This window comes from Syngnathus floridae, chromosome 18 (assembly GCF_059516105.1).
Source record: "Syngnathus floridae isolate MCC-2025c chromosome 18, RoL_Sflo_1.0, whole genome shotgun sequence".
Taxonomy (NCBI): Eukaryota; Metazoa; Chordata; class Actinopteri; order Syngnathiformes; family Syngnathidae; genus Syngnathus; species Syngnathus floridae.
Genome location: NC_142430.1, coordinates 1,385,347 through 1,408,530, shown reverse-complemented (window position 1 = coordinate 1,408,530; position 23,184 = coordinate 1,385,347).

The following is a 23,184-nucleotide window of genomic DNA, read 5'->3' as shown; positions in this document are numbered from 1 at the left end:
GGATGGTGTTGTTCAGTGCGGCATGGTGTTGTTCAGTGCGGCATAATGTTGTTCAGTGCGGCATGGTGTTGTTCAGTGCGGCATGGTGTTGTTCAGTGCGGCATGGTGTTGTTCAGTGCGGCATGGTGTTGTTCAGTGCGGCATGGTGTTGTTCAGTGCGGAATGGTGTTGTTCAGTGCGGCATGGTGTTGTTCAGTCCGGGATGGTGTTGTTCAATGCGGGATCGTGTTGTTCAGTGCGGGGTGGTGTTGTTCAGTGCGGGATGGTGTTGTTCAGTGCGGCATGGTGTTGTTCAATGCGGCATGGTGTTGTTCAGTGCGGGATGGTGTTGTTCATTGCGGCATGGTGTTGTTCAGTGCGGCATGGTGTTGTTCAGTGCGGCATGGTGTTGTTCAGTGCGGCATAATGTTGTTCAGTGCGGCATGGTGTTGTTCAGTGTGGAAAGGTGTTGTTCAGTGCAGGATGGTGTTGTTCAGTGCGGCATGGTGTTGTTCAATGCAGGATCGTGTTGTTCAGTGCAGCATAATGTTGTTCAGTGCAGCATGGTGTTGTTCAGTGCGGCATGGTGTTGTTCAATGCGGCATGGTGTTGTTCACTGCGGGATGGTGTTCAATGCGGGATCGTGTTGTTCAGTGCGGCATAATGTTGTTCAGTGCAGCATGGTGTTGTTCAGTGCGGCATGGTGTTGTTCAGTGCGACATAATGTTGTTTAGTGCGACATAATGTTGTTCAGTGCGGCATAATGTTGTTCAGTGCCGCATGGTGTTGTTCAGTGCGGCATGGTGTTGTTCAGTGCGGCATGGTGTTGTTCAGTGCAGGATGGTGTTGTTCAGTGCGGCATGGTGTTGTTCAATGCGGCATGGTGTTGTTCAGTGCGGGATGGTGTTGTTCAGTGCGGGATGGTGTTGTTCAGTGCGGCATGGTGTTGTTCAGTGCGGAATGGTGTTGTTCAGTGCGGCATGGTGTTGTTCAGTGCGGCATGGTGTTGTTCAGTGCAGGATGGTGTTGTTCAATGCGGGATCGTGTTGTTCAGTGCGGCATGGTGTTGTTCAGTGCGGCATGGTGTTGTTCAGTGCGGCATAATGTTGTTCAGTGCGGCATGGTGTTGTTCAGTGCGGCATGGTGTTGTTCAGTGCGGCATGGTGTTGTTCAGTGCGGCATGGTGTTGTTCAGTGCGGCATAATGTTGTCCAGTGCGCCATAATGTTGTTCAGTGCGGCATGGTGTTGTTCAGTGCGGGATGGTGTTGTTCAGTGCAGGATGGTGTTGTTCAGTGCGGCATGGTGTTGTTCAATGCGGCATGGTGTTGTTCAGTGCGGGATGGTGTTGTTCAGTGCGGCATGGTGTTGTTCAGTGCGGCATAATGTTGTTCAGTGCGGCATGGTGTTGTTCAGTGCGGCATGGTGTTGTTCAGTGCGGCATGGTGTTGTTCAGTGCGGCATGGTGTTGTTCAGTGCGGAATGGTGTTGTTCAGTGCGGCATGGTGTTGTTCAGTGCGGGATGGTGTTGTTCAATGCGGGATCGTGTTGTTCAGTGCGGGGTGGTGTTGTTCAGTGCAGGATGGTGTTGTTCAGTGCAGGATGGTGTTGTTCAGTGCGGCATGGTGTTGTTCAATGCAGGATCGTGTTCAGTGCAGCATAATGTTGTTCAGTGCAGCATGGTGTTGTTCAGTGCGGCATGGTGTTGTTCAATGCGGCATGGTGTTGTTCAGTGCGGGATGGTGTTGTTCAGTGCGGCATGGTGTTTTTCAGTGCGGCATAATGTTGTTCAGTGCGGCATGGTGTTGTTCAGTGCGGCATGGTGTTGTTCAGTGCAGGATGGTGTTGTTCAGTGCGGCATGGTGTTGTTCAATGCAGGATCGTGTTGTTCAGTGCAGCATAATGTTGTTCAGTGCAGCATGGTGTTGTTCAGTGCGGCATGGTGTTGTTCAGTGCAGGATGGTGTTGTTCAGTGCAGGATGGTGTTGTTCAATGCGGCATGGTGTTGTTCAGTGCGGGATGGTGTTGTTCAGTGCAGGATGGTGTTGTTCAGTGCGGCATGGTGTTGTTCAGTGCGGAATGGTGTTGTTCAGTGCGGCATGGTGTTGCTCAGTGCGGCATGGTGTTGTTCAGTGCAGGATGGTGTTGTTCAATGCGGGATGGTGTTCAGTGCGGGATGGTGTTGTTCAGTGCAGGATGGTGTTGTTCAGTGCGGCATGGTGTTGTTCAATGCGGCATGGTGTTGTTCAGTGCAGGATGGTGTTGTTCAGTGCGGCATGGTGTTGTTCAATGCGGCATGGTGTTGTTCAATGCGGCATGGTGTTGTTCAGTGCGGCATGGTGTTGTTCAGTGCGGCATGGTGTTGTTCAGTGCAGCGTAATGTTGTTCAGTGCGGCATGGTGTTGTTCAGTGCGGAATGGTGTTGTTCAGTGCGGCATGGTGTTGTTCAGTGCAGGATGGTGTTGTTCAGTGCGGCATGGTGTTGCTCAGTGCGGCATGGTGTTGTTCAGTGCGGGATGGTGTTGTTCATTGCGGCATGGTGTTGTTCAGTGCGGCATGGTGTTGTTCAGTGCGGCATGGTGTTGTTCAGTGCGGCATAATGTTGTTCAGTGCGCCATAATGTTGTTCAGTGCGGCATGGTGTTGTTCAGTGCGGGATGGTGTTGTTCAGTGCAGGATGGTGTTGTTCAGTGCGGCATGGTGTTGTTCAGTGCGGCATAATGTTGTTCAGTGCGGCATAATGTTGTTCAGTGCGGCATAATGTTGTTCAGTGCGGGATGGTGTTGTTCATTGCGGCATGGTGTTGTTCAGTGCGGCATGGTGTTGTTCAGTGCGGCATGGTGTTGTTCAGTGCGGGATGGTGTTGTTCAGTGCAGGATGGTGTTGTTCAGTGCGGCATGGTGTTGTTCAGTGCGGCATGGTGTTGTTCATTTCGGCATAATGTTGTTCAGTGCGGCATAATGTTGTTTAGTGCGGCATGGTGTTGTTCAGTGCGGGATGGTGTTGTTCAGTGCGTTATAATGTTGTTCAGTGCGGCATGGTGTTGTTCAGTGCGGCATGGTGTTGTTCAGTGCGGCATGGTGTTGTTCAGTGCGGCATAATGTTGTTCAGTGCGGCATAATGTTGTTCAGTGCGGCATGGTGTTGTTCAGTGCGGGATGGTGTTGTTCAGTGCGGGATGGTGTTGTTCAGTGCGGCATGGTGTTCAATGCGGAATGGTGTTGTTCAGTGCAGGATGGTGTTGTTCAGTGCGGCATGGTGTTGTTCAGTGCGGCATAATGTTGTTCAGTGCGGCATGGTGTTGTTCAGTGCGGCATGGTGTTGTTCAGTGCGGCATGGTGTTGTTCAGTGCGGCATAATGTTGTTCAGTGCGGCATGGTGTTGTTCAGTGCGGCATGGTGTTGTTCAGTGCGGCATAATGTTCAGTGCGGCATAATGTTGTTCAGTGCGGCATGGTGTTGTTCAGTGCGGGATGGTGTTGTTCAGTGCAGGATGGTGTTGTTCAGTGCGGCATGGTGTTCAGTGCGGGATGGTGTCTTTCAGTGCGGCATGGTGTCGTTCAGTGCGGCATGGTGTCTTTCAGTGCGGCATGGTGTCGTTCAGTGAGGCATGGTGTTGTTCAGTGCGGCATGGTGTTGTTTAGTGCGGCATGGTGTTGTTCAGTGCGGGATGGTGTTGTTCAGTGTGGCATGGTGTTCAGTGCGGCATGGTGTTGTTCAGTGCGGTATCGTGTTGTTCAGTGCGGTATCGTGTTTCTCAGTGCGGTATCGTGTTGTTCAGTGCAGTATCGTTGTGTTGTTCGTATTGTGTTTAACACTTAGCCTCTAACACTTAGCCTCTAACACTTAGCCTCTAGCATCTAGAAGGTAAATAAATAGGAAGGAAGGACTCACCGGTGACGTCTTCGCCCACGTCCAAGCGTTGTACTTTGTATTTTCATCCTTCTGACAGTGGAAAACATAGCCAACAAACACCGTGGAACCTAAACGAATGAAAGAAAACTATCATTTGGCCACAACCAACATTCACAGATACAACACAATGTGACGTGCGGGGTTGAGGTTAAAGGTTGAGTGAAGGGCCCTCGTTTTAAACTACTTTTTTGAAAAGGATTGGGAACAAGTAAGACGTATTTAATTTATTTAATGGGAAGTAGTAAGAGCTATTGAATTTAATCTATGTATTATATTCTATTGTATTGTATTCTGTTGTATTCTTTTGGATTGTATTCACACTAACCCCACTAAAACTTCAGCCCACAAAAACTCGCCTCTGGCGCCTAGCCTCTGGCACTTAGCCTCTAACACTTAGCCTTTAACACTTAGCCTTTAACACTTAGCCTTTAACACTTAGCCTAGAAGGTGAATAAATAGGGTTAAAGGTTGAGTGAAGGGACCTCGTTTTAAACTACTTTTTTGTAAAGGAGTGGGAACAAGTAAGACGTATTTAATTTATTTAATGGGAAGTAGTAAGACTTATTAAATTTATTTAATCTACTTTTCTTCCCAGGCAAAATTTGATGTGCTGCAATTCCAAATTTCCAAAGTGAATGAAGGAATGAAGTCCTTTAAATTATGATTTTGTATAAATACTAGGCATTAACACAAAATCGACGGCACAAAATGGGCAGACTTTACTTGTTTGAAAAGGACTGGTTACAAGACAGACTTTTTTAATTTATTTAATGGGAAGAAGACTTATTTAGTTTAATTGATCTATTTTTGTTCCCTGGCAAAATTCGATTTGCTGCAATTCCAAATTTCCAAAGTGAATGAAGGAAAGAAGTCGTTTAAATTATGATTTTGTTTAAATACTAGGCATAGACACAAAATCTACGGCACAAAATGGGCAGACTTTACTTGTTTGAAGAGGACTGGTTACAAGACAGACTTTTCTGATTTATTTAATGGGAAGAAGACTTATTTAGTTTATTTAATCTATTTTTGTTCCCTGGCAAAATTGGATTTGCTGAAATTGTATTTTGCCAAATCTTGCCTTGAGACCTGATAGGAAGTATTAAACGCTTAGTTAAATCAATACAAGTTGGTAATAAGAGCGAGTAATGTTGGTTGAACCGATGAATGAAGGTTGAAAGCAATTTAAATTATGACTTTGTATAAATACTAGATATTAACAGAACATCTACTGCGCGAAATGGGCAGAGTTTACTTGTTTGAGAAGGAGTGGCTTATTCAAAACTAAGATTTATTTAATCTGTTTGTTCCCAGGCAAAATTGGATGTGATGCAATTCCAAATTTCACCACATGATGGTGCCCAATTTTGACTTCATAGGACATATTAAACACTTAGCTTGTTATTATGTTCAAGGTAATCAGATTTGTTTATTATTCTAATGGCCTCTTCAAAACTATTCTGGATTACTACTTTGGATCTATTCTACATTACTTGGCAACAACATACTCTGTAACAGATTAGGCAGTATAATCATATCTGTTAACTTGAGAGTGCCCACACTCAATCTACTTATCGTGATGTGTTAAATCAATTACTGTTAGACATTATTTGTCTGATAATCTACCAAATCTTTGAATTGAAGAATTTGTGATTTAATTAATAGCTTGTTGTTATGTTAAGGGTAATCAGACTTGTATATAATTCTAATGGCCTTCTTTTGAAAACTATTCTGAATTACAACTTTGGATCTTATATTACTTTGCAACAATCTACTCCGTGACAGATTAGGCAGTATAATCACATATGTTAACTTCAGTGCCCACACTGTATTTATTTATGGTTATTTGTTAAATCAAGTACTGTTAGACATGAAATAGGAAGTGTTTAACATAAATGTTATGGCTACTCACCATTGTAGCTCGCTCCTGGTCAATGATACGAGCCTCTTCTTGCAGTGGAAAACTTGCAGCCAACAAACACCGTGGAACCTAAAGGAATGAAATTAAACATTAACATTTCGCCTCGACCAATTTTCACACGTACAACGCAACGCGGCTACACTTCTGCTATTACAAACGTAAATCTCCTTAAACACAATGAGTGTTACTTACCGTGTACGCTCTAGACGGTCCAGTTGCAAGCAGAAAATAAAGATATTTCTGTTGATAATCGTCGCTGCTCAGTGGCTCACGGCCATCGCGCCAACAGATTTGAATTTTGGCGGAGGTTCGGGCAATTACGTCATATCCACGGCACATGACTGCGACGTAATACCCGCTTATCTGAAACGGCAGTTAAAAGTAGAGTTACATCAAGTTTTCTTGGAACCTAAACGAATGAAAGAAAACTATCATTTGGCCACAACCAACATTCACAGATACAACACAACGTGCGGGGTTGGGGTTAAAGATTGAGTGAAGGGCCCTCGTTTTAAACTACTGTTTTGAAAAGGAGTGGGAACAAGTAAGACGTATTTAATGTATTTAATGGGAAGTAGTAAGACTTATTAAATTTATTTAATCTACTTTTCTTCCCAGGCAAAATTTGATGTGCTGCAATTCCAAATTTCCAAAGTGAATGAAGGAATGAAGTCCTTTAAATTATGATTTTGTATAAATACTAGGCATTAACACAAAATCGACGGCACAAAATGGGCAGACTTTACTTGTTTGAAAAGGACTGGTTACAAGACAGACTTTTTTAATTTATTTAATGGGAAGAAGACTTATTTAGTTTAATTGATCTATTTTTGTTCCCTGCCAAAATTCGATTTGCTGCAATTCCAAATTTCCAAAGTGAATGAAGGAAAGAAGTCGTTTAAATTATGATTTTGTTTAAATACTAGGCATAGACACAAAATCTACGGCACAAAATGGGCAGACTTTACTTGTTTGAAGAGGACTGGTTACAAGACAGACTTTTCTGATTTATTTAATGGGAAGAGGACTTATTTAGTTTATTTAATTTATTTTTGTTCCCTGGCAAAATTGGATTTGCTGAAATTGTATTTTGCCAAATCTCGATTTGAGACCTGATAGGAAGTATTAAACGCTTAGTTAAATCAATACAAGTTGGTAATAAGAGCGAGTAATGTTGGTTGAACCGATGAATGAAGGTTGAAAGCAATTTAAATTATGACTTTGTATAAATACTAGATATTAACAGAACATCTACTGCGCAAAATGGGCAGAGTTTACTTGTTTGAGAAGGAGTGGCTTATTCAAAACTAAGATTTATGTAATCTGTTTGTTCCCAGGCAAAATTGGATGTGATGCAATTCCAAATTTCACCACATGATGGTGCCCAATTTTGACTTCATAGGACATATTAAACACTTAGCTTGTTATTATGTTCAAGGTAATCAGATTTGTTTATCATTCTAATGGCCTCTTCAAAACTATTCTGGATTACTACTTTGGATCTATTCTACATTACTTGGCAACAACATACTCTGTAACAGATTAGGCAGTATAATCACATATGTTAACTTGAGAGTGCCCACACTCAATCTACTTATCGTGATGTGTTAAATCAATTACTGTTAGACATTATTTGTCTGATAATCTACCAAATCTTTGAATTGAAGAATTTGTGATTTAATTAATAGCTTGTTCAGGGTAATCAGACTTGTATATAATTCTAATGGCCTTCTTTTGAAAACTATTCTGAATTACAACTTTGGATCTTATATTACTTTGCAACAATCTACTCGGTGACAGATTAGGCAGTATAATCACATATGTTAACTTCAGTGCCCACACTGTATTTATTTATGGTTATTTGTTAAATCAAGTACTGTTAGACATGAAATAGGAAGTGTTTAACATAAATGTTATGGCTACTCACCATTGTAGCTCGCTCCTGGTCAATGATACGAGCCTCTTCTTGCAGTGGAAAACTTGCAGCCAACAAACACCGTGGAACCTAAAGGAATGAAATTAAACATTAACATTTCGCCTCGACCAATTTTCACACGTACAACGCAACGCGGCTACACTTCTGCTATTACAAACGTAAATCTCCTTAAACACAATGAGTGTTACTTACCGTGTACGCTCTAGACGGTCCAGTTGCAAGCAGAAAATAAAGATATTTCTGTTGATAATCGTCGCTGCTCAGTGGCTCACGGCCATCGCGCCAACAGATTTGAATTTTGGCGGAGGTTCGGGCAATTACGTCATATCCGCGGCATTTGACTGCGACGTAATACCCGCTTATCTGAAACGGCAGTTAAAAGTAGAGTTACATCAAGTTTTCTTGGAACCTAAACGAATGAAAGAAAACTATCATTTGGCCACAACCAACATTCACAGATACAACACAACGTGCGGGGTTGAGGTTAAAGATTGAGTGAAGGGCCCTCGTTTTAAACTACTGTTTTGAAAAGGAGTGGGAACAAGTAAGACGTATTTAATTTATTTAATGGGAAGTAGTAAGACTTATTACATTTATTTAATCTACTTTTCTTCCCAGGCAAAATTTGATGTGCTGCAATTCCAAATTTCCAAAGTGAATGAAGGAATGAAGTCCTTTAAATTATGATTTTGTATAAATACTAGGCATTAACACAAAATCGACGGCACAAAATGGGCAGACTTTACTTGTTTGAAAAGGACTGGTTACAAGACAGACTTTTTTAATTTATTTAATGGGAAGAAGACTTATTTAGTTTAATTGATCTATTTTTGTTCCCTGCCAAAATTCGATTTGCTGCAATTCCAAATTTCCAAAGTGAATGAAGGAAAGAAGTCGTTTAAATTATGATTTTGTTTAAATACTAGGCATAGACACAAAATCTACGGCACAAAATGGGCAGACTTTACTTGTTTGAAGAGGACTGGTTACAAGACAGACTTTTCTGATTTATTTAATGGGAAGAGGACTTATTTAGTTTATTTAATCTATTTTTGTTCCCTGGCAAAATTGGATTTGCTGAAATTGTATTTTGCCAAATCTCGATTTGAGACCTGATAGGAAGTATTAAACGCTTAGTTAAATCAATACAAGTTGGTAATAAGAGCGAGTAATGTTGGTTGAACCGATGAATGAAGGTTGAAAGCAATTTAAATTATGACTTTGTATAAATACTAGATATTAACAGAACATCTACTGCGCAAAATGGGCAGAGTTTACTTGTTTGAGAAGGAGTGGCTTATTCAAAACTAAGATTTATGTAATCTGTTTGTTCCCAGGCAAAATTGGATGTGATGCAATTCCAAATTTCACCACATGATGGTGCCCAATTTTGACTTCATAGGACATATTAAACACTTAGCTTGTTATTATGTTCAAGGTAATCAGATTTGTTTATCATTCTAATGGCCTCTTCAAAACTATTCTGGATTACTACTTTGGATCTATTCTACATTACTTGGCAACAACATACTCTGTAACAGATTAGGCAGTATAATCACATATGTTAACTTGAGAGTGCCCACACTCAATCTACTTATCGTGATGTGTTAAATCAATTACTGTTAGACATTATTTGTCTGATAATCTACCAAATCTTTGAATTGAAGAATTTGTGATTTAATTAATAGCTTGTTCAGGGTAATCAGACTTGTATATAATTCTAATGGCCTTCTTTTGAAAACTATTCTGAATTACAACTTTGGATCTTATATTACTTTGCAACAATCTACTCGGTGACAGATTAGGCAGTATAATCACATATGTTAACTTCAGTGCCCACACTGTATTTATTTATGGTTATTTGTTAAATCAAGTACTGTTAGACATGAAATAGGAAGTGTTTAACATAAATGTTATGGCTACTCACCATTGTAGCTCGCTCCTGGTCAATGATATGAGCCTCTTCTTGCAGTGGAAAACTTGCAGCCAACAAACACCGTGGAACCTAAAGGAATGAAATTAAACATTAACATTTCGCCCGGACCAACATTCACACGTACAACGCAACGCGGCTACACTTCTGCTATTACAAACGTAAATCTCCTTAAACACAACGAGTGTTACTTACCGTGTACGCTCTAGGCAAAATTGGATGTGATGCAATTCCAAATCTATCTGAAACGGCAGTTAAAAGTAGAGTTACATCAAGTTTTCTTTTTTAATCAACACAATCATTTACAACCGTTGACCAGAAAGAATCGTCGAAATTCGACGTCCCCCACAAACGCCACGCTCACTCGCTTTTCAGGGCAACAAAAGTACTTCTTTTTAAAAACGATGAGTTGTACTTACCGTGTACGCTCTGGACGGTCCAGTTGCAAGCAGAAAATAAAAATATTTCTCTTGTTAGTCGTATGTTACCATCCGCTGTGTCTTTGTCAACATCGCCGCCATTTTCCTACTTCCTGCTGCGAGCCACGCCCACGGATTTAAATTTGGGCGGAAGCTCTTTCCATTGGCGTCGTTTTCGCGTATAGCAAATCCGATTGGTTGGGAAGGGGGCACGGTTATGCAGCCGAGGAGTCCTGTGATCGGTGGGATGTAAAGTAGGCGTCGACGTCACGTCCGCGTCACGTGACCACGACGTGGCAGACGTCAAATAGCAACCGCTGTTTTGTTTAGTAGACTTACAGTTGTTATGCATTGACATAATGGCGCACACACCAAATAGATTTAAATAAATTAAATAATTCTTCTGCCCACTCTCTTTTAAACAAGTTAACTCTCCCCGCGGATTTGAGTTCCGGCGAAAGTTACGCCCATCGACGTCACGTATGTCACGTGACCACGACGTGGCAGATGTCATATAGCAACCGCTGTTTTGTTTAGTAGATTTACAGTTGTTATGCATTGGCATAATGGTGTGCACTCAAAATAGATTTAAATAAATTAAATATTTCTTCTGCCTACTCCCTTTTAAACAAGTTAACTCTGCCCACGTCCATTGACGTCTTGTCTGCGTCACGTGACCACGACGTCTGCCATTTCGAGAGCCCAATTGACACTCATAGTTTAAAGAAATGTGTTTGCCCATCCTACTTTGTGGAATTTCACCACATGCGCTTTTGACCAAAATACCAAATTGAACTCAAGTGAAGCCAACACGCACAACCCCCCCCCACACACACACACACACACACACACACAAATGTTGATATGAACATAAAAGAGCCGCATGCGGTTCGGGAGTTGCGGCTTGGCCAAACCTGTACTATACAACTTTATTTGTATAAAATTTTCACAACAGCTGTCACACAAACAAAGCGGGAAAAACCGAAGACGTGCGTGTTCCGCCCACGCTGGATTTATTTGCACCTTTGAAAAGACACCGTATTGCCGCAGATGTGGCAAAGAGTACTTTTGGGCATCTGAGACGGAAGGATGTCCAAAGCATCACGTCACCTGCTCTGGTAGGCATGGTGGTGGGACGTTGAGGTCAACCGCTTTGGGGTTGGCTGAATCTTTGATCGCAGGATGCCACACACTTGAAGACAGAAGCAGAAAAGCAGAGCTAAATGCAAAATGTACTCACCGGTGACTCCAATTTTTTTCCCCCCTGAAGAAACAGCTGGACGGGTGGCCCCGGCTGGCCAGTGGGACTCTTGTTATTCTGACCCTTTTTAGTGCGCGTTTGGGGCAACAACCGTTTTTTGTGACGCTCTCTTCTGGTTCAAAAGTGCCCTGCATGTGAATTTGCTTTTCCTGCCTTCTGATTGGATGAGCGCCGGTGTGACGCGGTGCCTCTGTCACCGTGGCGGGGGGTATACGTTGGCATCGGAGCGTCTGCCAACGTCTGAGACCGGCTGGCGGTGTATCGGAGGTGTCGAGTGCGGTGCCGCTGGAGCTCACTCACCAGCTGGTGTTAGGGCCACAGAATGAAGGCCAAGGAGAAGAATAGAAAGAGAAACAGAAACTTCTCCTCCAATTGTTTGATTTGTCTCTTCTGAGCTTCGATGAATTCTTTCAGCTCTTTGTTCCTCTAGGACGGACAAATGGAAAGTGGCATTCAAAAGCCAGTAAGCGTGCAAGTAAGTGCCGGGCTGGCTTTGGGCCCTTACCTGTTGCGCGCTGTGCAGCAGATCCATTCTCTCTTGGAGGATGCAAGCGTCGCGCTCCCTCAACTCGCACATCAGGGCTCGCTTCCATTGGTCCACGGCGCTCCTAAGCTCTTCTCTCTGATCCGCCGTCAGCACGTCATTCACGCCAGCGTGGCTGGCTTTTTCGCCGTCCGTGGCGGGGCAGTCCCGCTGCGGTAGCGCCTCGTACAACATGGCCTCCAGCTCCAGGATCCTCTGGGCCGCAATCCTCGTCCATCAGTGGTCCGGCGGGAGATTTGAGGGCGGCTTACCTTATGAGCCTGGTCCATGGAACACTTCCTGAAGTCCAACTCTTCATCCAGGTAGCCCTTCTGCTTGCAGAACATATCCTAGCACAGCTCAAGGTCAGAATTGTTGGGGCACATTGCCGGAGTTCCCCTTGGCTGATGTCGCGTGTCTGTCTACCTTCTCACTTTCAATGTCCAACATCTTCTGTTGAAGTGCTGACTTGGTCACTTTGATGTATTCTAACCACTGAGGAAAGGCTGCTGTCACATAAGCAGAATGCGAGAGCGTGCGTGGACGTGCGCGTTACCTTCTCGGCTAGGGTGAGAAGGGTCCTGGCGTGAATCACGACCACCTGCTCCTCGTTGGTGAGATTCTGCAAGAGCCCAAAGGCACAGCGTCAACAAGCTTCTTTCAGCGCAAAGCCTTCCAAAAGTCACATTTGAGCCGCCGAGTCTCGTGGAGTGCGAACATAAGGAGTTCGACATACACTTACGGCGTTATAGCCCAGGATGTCCAGCTTCTTCATCAGATCACTGATGACGATGTCCGGGGGAAAGGCGCAAGGAGCAATGTAAGGTGTTCTGGGACCTCGGGTTAAGGTTAGGGTTGCGAGGGACGCCTTACCTACGCTCACGCCCTCGGCCTCGCAGTAGATCTGCAAAGGGCTGAGGCCGTCTGGGAAACGGACTTGCAGAAACTTCAAGACGGGGGAGCGCCACTCCCTCTCCTGAAAGGCAGAGGCATGCATCCGTCCGTCCGTCCGTCCGTCCGTCACATCTCTGGCCTCAACACGCTTGTGCGAGTCTTCCCACCTCCAGCTCCAGGATGCGGAACTCAAGCAGTTCGTTTTGGTCTCGGATATCCTGGATGTGCTCTTTCAGACGCGCTTCTTCCGCCTCCATCCGCCTGACCTGAAAAGACAGTCAGACCTCATCTGCGGGGCTTCCCGACAGGTGTGACGCCAAGCGACTCCGCCCAGCGCCTTTCTTTCCGTCACCTTTTCGGCCAACTGCTGATTGCTCTGACGCAGCAGCTGCTTCTCCTCCACCCACTTGACATTCTAGAAGAGACAAACGCGTGGACAGCTTTGGAATGTTGTGTCATTTTCATCCACAAATTCTTTGGTTGACTGGAAAATGACATTTGCTTTTCTCCGCATTTTCCCAGCCACGTTCGGGGGGTTGGTCCAGTAATGCCAGACGGATGAGTGACTGAAGAATGTAGCTATTTTGTCTGAGAAAAAGGTGTGCTCGTTGATGAGCTTACCTGTCCTTGTTGCTTCAGCGCTGACTCCAGATCTGCTACTCTGCTTTGATAGTGACCCATTTCTACCATCAGCTTTTCTCTGGTCTGAAAGGAGGAGGAGGGAGGCTCCTCCTCCTCCTTTCAGACCAGAGAACACCCGAGGCTGGGTGAGAACGGGGAGGCTGCGACCCGGCCGGGGGTTGCGGGAAGGGGCGCCACCTTGATCTCCTTCTCGGCGTCGTAGTCCCCTTTCGCTGGTCTGGGCTAGCAGAGCGTAGGCTCGTTGCAGCGCTTGATATTCTTGCGTCAGCTGGCGGTAGCGAAGCTCCGCCTCTTCATGCACACACCAATGCAACACAGCACTAGTACCAGAATCAGTCAGACCGGCGACAAAGCACCCGCGATGCAAAGACGAGTCCGATTCCAGGCTGAAGAGGAATGTTTGGTGCCAATACGCTGGCAGAAATGGCGGGCTACCTCTTCGGGTTCCGTGTCGGGGGTTCTGTCGGTGTGAAAAGACAAGGACGATCCGTCCGAGTCCACCAACACGTCTTCGTCGTAGCCGTAAAATGTTTCGATGACCTGCGGGCGCGGAAGCAAACATCTCTCTGAACAAACTGAAGCGACACCTCACGATGAATCGACGAGAGGAACGATAGCGAGAAAAAGGCCATTTCATCTTGCGCAACACCAAGCAGCCGCAAACAAACAGACTCACCTTGCAGGACCTCACGCTTTGTTCCTCCTCAGAGATTCTCGACGTCGGTATCGTAGCAGCAAATCTCTCTCCTGTCGACACAAATAATCCGCCTTTGAGATTCTTTGGATGCAAAGGGAACGAACGGCTCCGGCGCAGAAACAAACGCGACTCACAATGACATTTCTGACATGAGCTCCTGTCTCCAGAGCCTGAAAAACACGTCACCGGCGATGATTGGAGGGACGCTCGTCTTTTCCAAAAGTGACAACTACAGGGTGTGTCAGGGTTTTCCAGATTATCTTTATCGTATCATTGTGTTGCTTTGACTTTGACTGCGACCTGTAATAAATAATATTATTTATCCCTTATTTATCCCTATCGCTTATCCCTTCCTACACAAAGTCGTAAAACACCCCTTGCTATGTTTTGACTAGAGGTCAAGGGCTTCCTCTATTCAATCCACTCTTACACCCACCCTGTTTCTCTTAATTAAAATGCTCGTGCAGGAGCCGAGAGTCAGACTTCATTCGTACAACGGATGGACTCTCCACCTGCAGGTGTCCAAAAGAACTTACTTGTCTCCCGTGTGGTTCTTGCAAAATAAGTTGGAGCGAGCGCAACTCTAACAGGGTGCATTTTGCCACTAGCTGCCTACGGACAATGACGTCGCGCTCGCGGCTCATGGTTGACGGGCTGAGCAGCCGGGCAAGTCCGTCGTTTTCAGCGCACAGCGAGTGGCAAAGGCGCTGACAAAACGGGAGCTTTGAGCTGCTGAAAACGGCAAAACAAGTCTAAAGCGTGTTCAAACGCGTGCGCACAATGCTCCTGCTTGAAAGGTCGGAATTTAAGGGGCCAATTTTTTGGATGGCGGCCGCCGGCCAAGCTTTGGACGGAAAAGGTTTCCTGGCGACAGCGAGCGAGCGCGGCGCTGCCGTACGTGCACCGAGTCGCCTGCCTGAAGACCTTGGACAAGTCGTCGATGATGTGCCGCTGCTCCACAACTTGAAGGAACTCCATTTCACCGTCCTGCTGGCCGCAACCGCGGTCCAGGTCATTGAGCGAACTAGGCCTTCTCTGTGGAACACAAATGCAGTGGACTCTGTTGGCACGCCGCCGTTGTCCGCGTCGACTTACCAAGCTTGCCATCTCCTCGTTCTCCTGGGTGACAAAGCGCACTTTGTTTTCAAGGCGACACAGCACCAGCGAGAGTTCTTCATTCTTCCTGCTCAGGCGTTTGTTTTTGTACAGGAGTGGCAGAAACTGGCTTTCTGTTTCTCTCAGTCGCTTTAGCTGCAAGCATGAAGTGCGGGATGTGAAAGACGCACAACACGCGGGCCAGAACGTATCCATTCCTTTTGCATCGGTTTGAACGGAATCGTGGCTTTGGCTCCCAATAAAAGACATCTACCAGGCAACCGACTCGCCGCGCCGCTCAACTAATAAGCAAGCGCAATGGGTGCCTCGCTGGATGGCGCGCATCAAACGTAGCGCAAACCTTCAAGCGTGCCGTCAATAAATTACCAGTTCATTGCGCTCTTCAGAAAGCAGGGCGTTTCGATCCTCCAGTTTCCTGATGACTGCGCTGAGCTCAGCGATTTTCAGATGAAACCGTCGCGTGTCCCGATCCTCCTGAGACTGAAAACGCCCCGCAACACACACACACAAGCACTCGTTCAAAGTTCAAAAGTGTTTTTGTGCTACCTTCCTCCAGCAACGAACTAAGTCATGCGTACTGCAAGTGTGTGATGAGGTGGCTTACGCAATGAAGAGGATTGCTAGTAGCGGCGTTGACCCCACTTCCAGGGTAGTTTAGGCCCGCCCTTTGGGAATCCCTCAGGGCAGCGATCTGCTGCTCGGCAGCCTGAGTCTGCAGCTGAAGGCGGTGGACGTGGCCGGCCCCAGGGCTTCATCCAAAACACTAACCGCTCTGTCTTTCAGCTTGATCTCATCCGTCTGGATGTACAAACGGGGAGCGCTCAGGCAGGCGGGCAAACTCATTTGCCAGAATTGTGACAAAAACAAAGAGAGCAACCGGCCAATTTTTTTCTGGAATCGACTAGAACACCTTTGCTGTGACAAAAGCGAAGCGAGCAACCGGACATTTTCTTCTTGTGAAATAGAATAGAATAGAATGCCTTAGGTGTCATTGCACTGCAGGTATACAACGAAATTGGGAACATAGCCACGCACCGCGCATCTGATCAGTCCTACCAGTCGGCGGATCTCCCTCTCGCAGTCTCTCTTGGTTCGGCTCAGCTCCTCCCGATGCTGGTGATGAGCCGATCGGAGCTCGGCCGCTCGGGACTGCCAGGCCTGCTGGGCCGCTGCCAGGGCTTCTTCCGCGCTCCTGGTGGAGGCGACACCGCTCGGTCTCCCGACACCGCCGCGTCTCCTCCACCTCCGCCAGCAAAGCGCCCCCCCTCCTCACCTGAGCAGACATTGCGCCACACCGGGCCGTTGAGACCGCAACGGAGCGCCGCGACGCTTACTGGGGACAAGCTACACAATACGGTAGCGGCCGCATCGAAGCCCGACGTGGCGTGCGGATAGTCAGACACGGATAGAGCGGATCACCTTGTCCATGGAGCCGTCCCTCAGGCTGAGGACCAAGGCATTCAGTCGCTGGATCTCTCCATCTTTGATTTTGATCACTCTCATCAGCTCCATTTCATGCTGCCGCAGTAATGTCTCCCTGGTAATGGCTAACTCTTTCTGCTTCTCCTCATGGAGTTTGCTTTTGAGTTCCGTCATGGCGGCGGTGGCACGGTGGTGCTCCGCCCGCAGGTCCTGACTTCTCTCTCTCTCCAGACAGCTGACCTGACATGACTTAGACTTAGACAAACTTTATTGTCATCTTGTCTGCACATGGTGCATACAAAACGAAATTCCGTTGCATACGTCTTACAACAAAGTAGTGATATTGCAGTTGAATAGAAGTAACATATCCTATGAAAATATATATATATACATATATACTATATATATATATATATATATATATATATTAAAAATAAGTATAAAGTGCAGCAGTGATAATTATGCAATAGTGCAAGTAGGCAAAACAGTATTCAAGAGTGTGCAGAGGAATGCTAAACCATGTATTAAACTTCTATTTAAAGGGTTTATACAAGTTCAGTAAAGTTGGTAGTGCGAGATAGTGCAAGATAGAGGTCCGTAGTGTCATAAAGTACAGTTCTGTGAATGTGTGATGCAGAGTTCAGTTTAGAGCTCAACAGTTCTAGTGTTCAACAGTCTGATGACAGCAGGGAAAAAGCTGTTGCAGAACCTGGTGGACCTGCAGCGGATGCTGCAAACCTCTTCCCAGAGGGCAGCAGGGAGAACAGTCCATGGTGGGGGTGTGATGGGTCATTGATGATGTTACGGGCACGGGACATGCAGCGCTGAGATGAAATGTCCTGAATGGAGGGAAGAGGAGCCCCTATGATCCTCTCTGCTGTCCTCACCACTCTCCTCACGTTCTTCCAATCGGAGGCGGTGCAGCCTCCACACCACACAGAGAGACAGCTTGTCAGAATGCTCTCTATGGTGCTCCTGTAGAACGTCCTCATGATGGGTGGGGGCAGGTGGGCTCTCCTCATCCTCCGCAGGAAGTACAAGCGCTTCTGTGCCCTCTTGACCAGTGCCGTAGTGTTCATAGTCCAGGTGAGGTCTTCTGTGATGTGGACCCCCAGGAATTTGGTGGTGCTGACCACCTCCACAGCTGAGCTGTTGATGATCAGTGGAGCGTGGTGAGGCTGTTTTTTCCTGAAGTCGACGATGATCTCCTTCATCTTCTCCTCATTCAGGATCAGGCTGTTTTCTCTGCACCAGCCCACCAGCTGCTCCACCTCCTCTCTGTAGTCCAGGTCGTTGTTGTCTCTGATGAGCCCCACCACCGTTGTGTCGTCTGCTGACTTCACGATGTGATTGGTGGTGAACCTGAGGACGCAGTCGTGTGTCATCAGGGTGCACAGCAGGGGGCTCAGGACGCAGCCCTGAAGGGAGCCTGTGCTGAGGGTGATGACATCAGAGGTGTTCTGTCCGACCCGGACTGACTGAGGTCTGTTGGTGAGGAAGTCTAGCAGCCAGTTGCGAAGGGGGGTGTTGAAGCCCAGGTGTTCCAATTTTCCTACCAGATGCTGTGGGATGATGGTGTTAAACGCTGAGCTGAAGTCCAGGAACAGCCTCCGCACATGGGTGTTCTTCTCCTCCAGGTGAGCCAGGCTCAGGTGAAGAACGGAGGAGATGGCGTCCTGAGTGGAGCGGTTTTGCCGGTCGGCAAACTGGAACGGGTCAAATAATAGGGGGAGTCTGGAAACGATGTGACCTTTAAGCAGCCTTTCGAAGCACTTCATCATAACCGGAGTCAGTGCAACAGGCCGGTAATCATTAAATGAGGTGATTTGAGGTTTCTTCGGCACCGGAATGATGGAGGCAGTCTTAAAGCACGCCGGCACTGTGGCTTGGCCCAGCGAGGTGTTAAAAATGTCTGTGATGACCCCAGCCAGATGACTTGCACATTCCCTGAACACACGCCCAGGAATGTTGTCGGGGCCAGGGGCCTTACAGGGGTTGACTCTCCTCAGGGTCTTCAACACATCGGCGGAGTCAAGGCAGAGTACCTCCTCTTCCTGATGGGGGACAGTTTTAACTGCTGGAGTGCCGTTTAGTGCCTCGAACCTCCCAAAGAAGTTATTTAGACCATTTAGAAAGTCAGCATCAACTACACCCACCGGGGGGGGGGGGAGGGTGAGTTGTAGTCTGTAATCGCCCGTATGCCTTGCCACATACTCCTGATGTTTTTGACGTCGTGGAAACGATCCTGAAATTTTCGACTGCGGTCTCGCTTCGCTATCCTGATGGCACGGTTCAAGTTGGCTCTCGCTGTCCTCAGTGTCTCCTTGTCGCCAGACTTGAAGGCAGAGTTCCGCGCTCGTAGCGTTTGACGTACCTCCTCAGTCATCCAGGGTCGTTGGTTGCCCCGGGTGATGATATTCTTAGTGGTGCTGACGTCCTCGGTGCATTTGTTGATGTAGGCTGACACAGTCATGGCACACGCATGTCTAATCTACATCGGGAAAACTGGGAGGGAGGGAGGCAGGCAGGGAGGCAGGCAGGGAGGCAGGCAGGGAGGCAGGCAGTGTCTGTCTGTTGAGGTTTTCACCTTGTTCTTCTCCTGCTGAAGTTCTAACTGGACGTCCATCAGTTTGGTTCTCAGCTCGTCATTGGCGGCCTGAAGGGCGTCCGTTCGCTCCGCCTTGGCCCGCCCTGCCGGAGCTCGTTTGGACATCTCTTACTCGAGTCTCGCCCGGTCGTCAGTCAGAGATCACAACATTTGTACCTGGAGAGCACAAACGCAGCGCTGTTTTCCACTGGCTTCGAACTCAACTTCAATCGGTACCGTAACTTACAACATCATAAACATAGAACTAGCTTGACTTATTCATTGAATAAATGCATTTGGTTCTTCAAAACTGCATCACGCAACATAGCGTGACCGAGACGGCCGTTATCCACCTGCGTGAAGTTATTTGGTGAAATGAATGAGATGTTTAAGACACCATCGTTCTGTCTCTATGTAGATGAAGGTAAATAATCGATTGCTGAAGGTCCAAAGGTGTTGTGATAAACAAATAAACATATTAGTGATTAGTGACATATTTGTGATAAACATATTAGGCAGGATAATCACATATGTTAACGTGACTGCCCACACTGTATTTATTTATGGTTATTTGTTAAATCGAGTACTGTTAGACATGAAATAGGAAGTGTTTAACATAAATGGAAGACGAAAGGGGTACTCACCATTGTAGCTCCTGCTGGTCAATGATACGAGCCTCTTCTTGCAGTGGAAAACATACAGCCAACAAACACCGTGGAACCTAAAGGAATGAAATTAAACATTAACATTTAGCCTCAACCAACATTCACAGATACAACGCAACGCAAACTACACAAACGTAAATCTTTTTAAACACAATGAGTTGTACTTACCGTGTACGCTCTAGACGGTCCACTTGCAAGCGGAAAATAAAGATATTTCTGTTGATAATCGTCGTGTTTGTATCCGGTGTCTCGCTCAAGGCCATTGCGCCCACAGATTTGAATTTTGGCGAGAGTTCAGCCTATTGACGTCATTTCCGCGGTGTAATACCCGCATATCTGAAACGGCAAAGTTAAGAGTAGAGTTAAACAAAGTTTTTAGTCAACGCAATAATTTACAACCGTTGACCAGTCGAAATAATCGTCGAAATTTGGCGTCTGTGGCTGGAAGCAGACGCCGAGTTCGACATTCCTCCCAAACGCCACACTCCCTCGCTTTTCAGGGCTAAAAAAAAACAGTTGTAATTACCTTGTACGCTCTAGACGGTCAAGTTGCAAGCTGAAAACAAAAATATTTGCCTTGTTAGTCATCGTGTTACTAACAGCTGTGTCTTGTTTGCCAGAACTGCCGCTTTCCTACTTCCTGTTGCAAGCCACGCCCACGGATTATAATTTTGCCGTGAGTTCCGCCTATTGACGTCATGTCCGCGTCACATGACTGCGACGTAATATTATCTAAAACTGTTTGTGCGGTATTGTGTTGTTCTGTGCGGTATTGTGTTATTCTGTGCGGCGTCGTGTTGTTCTGTGCGGCGTCGTGTTGTTCAGTGCGACCTCGTGTTGTTCAGTGCGGCATGGTGTTGTTCAGTGCGGCATGGTGTTGTTCAGTGCGGCATGGTGTTGTTCAGTGCGGCATAATGTTGTTCAGTGCGGCATAATGTTGTTCAGTGCGGCATGGTGTTGTTCAGTGCGGCATGGTGTTGTTCAGTGCGGCATGGTGTTGTTCAGTGCGGCATAATGTTGTTCAGTGCGCCATAATGTTGTTCAGTGCGGCATGGTGTTGTTCAGTGCGGGATGGTGTTGGTCAGTGCAGGATGGTGTTGTTCAGTGCGGCATGGTGTTGTTCAATGCGGCATGGTGTTGTTCAGTGCGGGATGGTGTTGTTCAGTGCGGCATGGTGTTGTTCAGTGCGGCATAATGTTGTTCAGTGCGGCATGGTGTTGTTCAGTGCGGCATGGTGTTGTTCAGTGCGGCATGGTGTTGTTCAGTGCGGCATGGTGTTGTTCAGTGCGGAATGGTGTTGTTCAGTGCGGCATGGTGTTGTTCAGTCCGGGATGGTGTTGTTCAATGCGGGATCGTGTTGTTCAGTGCGGGGTGGTGTTGTTCAGTGCGGGATGGTGTTGTTCAGTGCGGCATGGTGTTGTTCAATGCGGCATGGTGTTGTTCAGTGCGGGATGGTGTTGTTCATTGCGGCATGGTGTTGTTCAGTGCGGCATGGTGTTGTTCAGTGCGGCATGGTGTTGTTCAGTGCGGCATGGTGTTGTTCAGTGCGGCATAATGTTGTTCAGTGCGGCATGGTGTTGTTCAGTGTGGAAAGGTGTTGTTCAGTGCAGGATGGTGTTGTTCAGTGCGGCATGGTGTTGTTCAATGCAGGATCGTGTTGTTCAGTGCAGCATAATGTTGTTCAGTGCAGCATGGTGTTGTTCAGTGCGGCATGGTGTTGTTCAATGCGGCATGGTGTTGTTCACTGCGGGATGGTGTTGTTCAATGCGGGATCGTGTTGTTCAGTGCGGCATAATGTTGTTCAGTGCAGCATGGTGTTGTTCAGTGCGGCATGGTGTTGTTCAGTGCGACATAATGTTGTTTAGTGCGGCATAATGTTGTTCAGTGCGGCATAATGTTGTTCAGTGCCGCATGGTGTTGTTCAGTGCGGCATGGTGTTGTTCAGTGCGGCATGGTGTTGTTCAGTGCAGGATGGTGTTGTTCAGTGCGGCATGGTGTTGTTCAATGCGGCATGGTGTTGTTCAGTGCGGGATGGTGTTGTTCAGTGCAGGATGGTGTTGTTCAGTGCGGCACGGTGTTGTTCAGTGCGGAATGGTGTTGTTCAGTGCGGCATGGTGTTGTTCAGTGCGGCATGGTGTTGTTCAGTGCAGGATGGTGTTGTTCAATGCGGGATCGTGTTGTTCAGTGCGGCATGGTGTTGTTCAGTGCGGCATGGTGTTGTTCAGTGCGGCATAATGTTGTTCAGTGCGGCATGGTGTTGTTCAGTGCGGCATGGTGTTGTTCAGTGCGGCATGGTGTTGTTCAGTGCGGCATGGTGTTGTTCAGTGCGGCATAATGTTGTCCAGTGCGCCATAATGTTGTTCAGTGCGGCATGGTGTTGTTTAGTGCGGGATGGTGTTGTTCAGTGCAGGATGGTGTTGTTCAGTGCGGCATGGTGTTGTTCAATGCGGCATGGTGTTGTTCAATGCGGGATCGTGTTGTTCAGTGCGGCATGGTGTTGTTCAGTGCGGCATGGTGTTGTTCAGTGCGGCATAATGTTGTTCAGTGCGGCATGGTGTTGTTCAGTGCGGCATGGTGGTGTTCAGTGCGGCATGGTGTTGTTCAGTGCGGCATGGTGTTGTTCAGTGCGGCATAATGTTGTCCAGTGCGCCATAATGTTGTTCAGTGCGGCATGGTGTTGTTTAGTGCGGGATGGTGTTGTTCAGTGCAGGATGGTGTTGTTCAGTGCGGCATGGTGTTGTTCAATGCGGCATGGTGTTGTTCAGTGCGGGATGGTGTTGTTCAGTGCGGCATGGTGTTGTTCAGTGCGGCATAATGTTGTTCAGTGCGGCATGGTGTTGTTCAGTGCGGCATGGTGTTGTTCAGTGCGGCATGGTGTTGTTCAGTGCGGCATGGTGTTGTTCAGTGCGGAATGGTGTTGTTCAGTGCGGCATGGTGTTGTTCAGTGCGGGATGGTGTTGTTCAGTGCGGGATGGTGTTGTTCAATGCGGGATCGTGTTGTTCAGTGCGGGGTGGTGTTGTTCAGTGCAGGATGGTGTTGTTCAGTGCAGGATGGTGTTGTTCAGTGCGGCATGGTGTTGTTCAATGCAGGATCGTGTTGTTCAGTGCAGCATAATGTTGTTCAGTGCAGCATGGTGTTGTTCAGTGCGGCATGGTGTTGTTCAATGCGGCATGGTGTTGTTCAGTGCGGGATGGTGTTGTTCAGTGCGGCATGGTGTTTTTCAGTGCGGCATAATGTTGTTCAGTGCGGCATGGTGTTGTTCAGTGCGGCATGGTGTT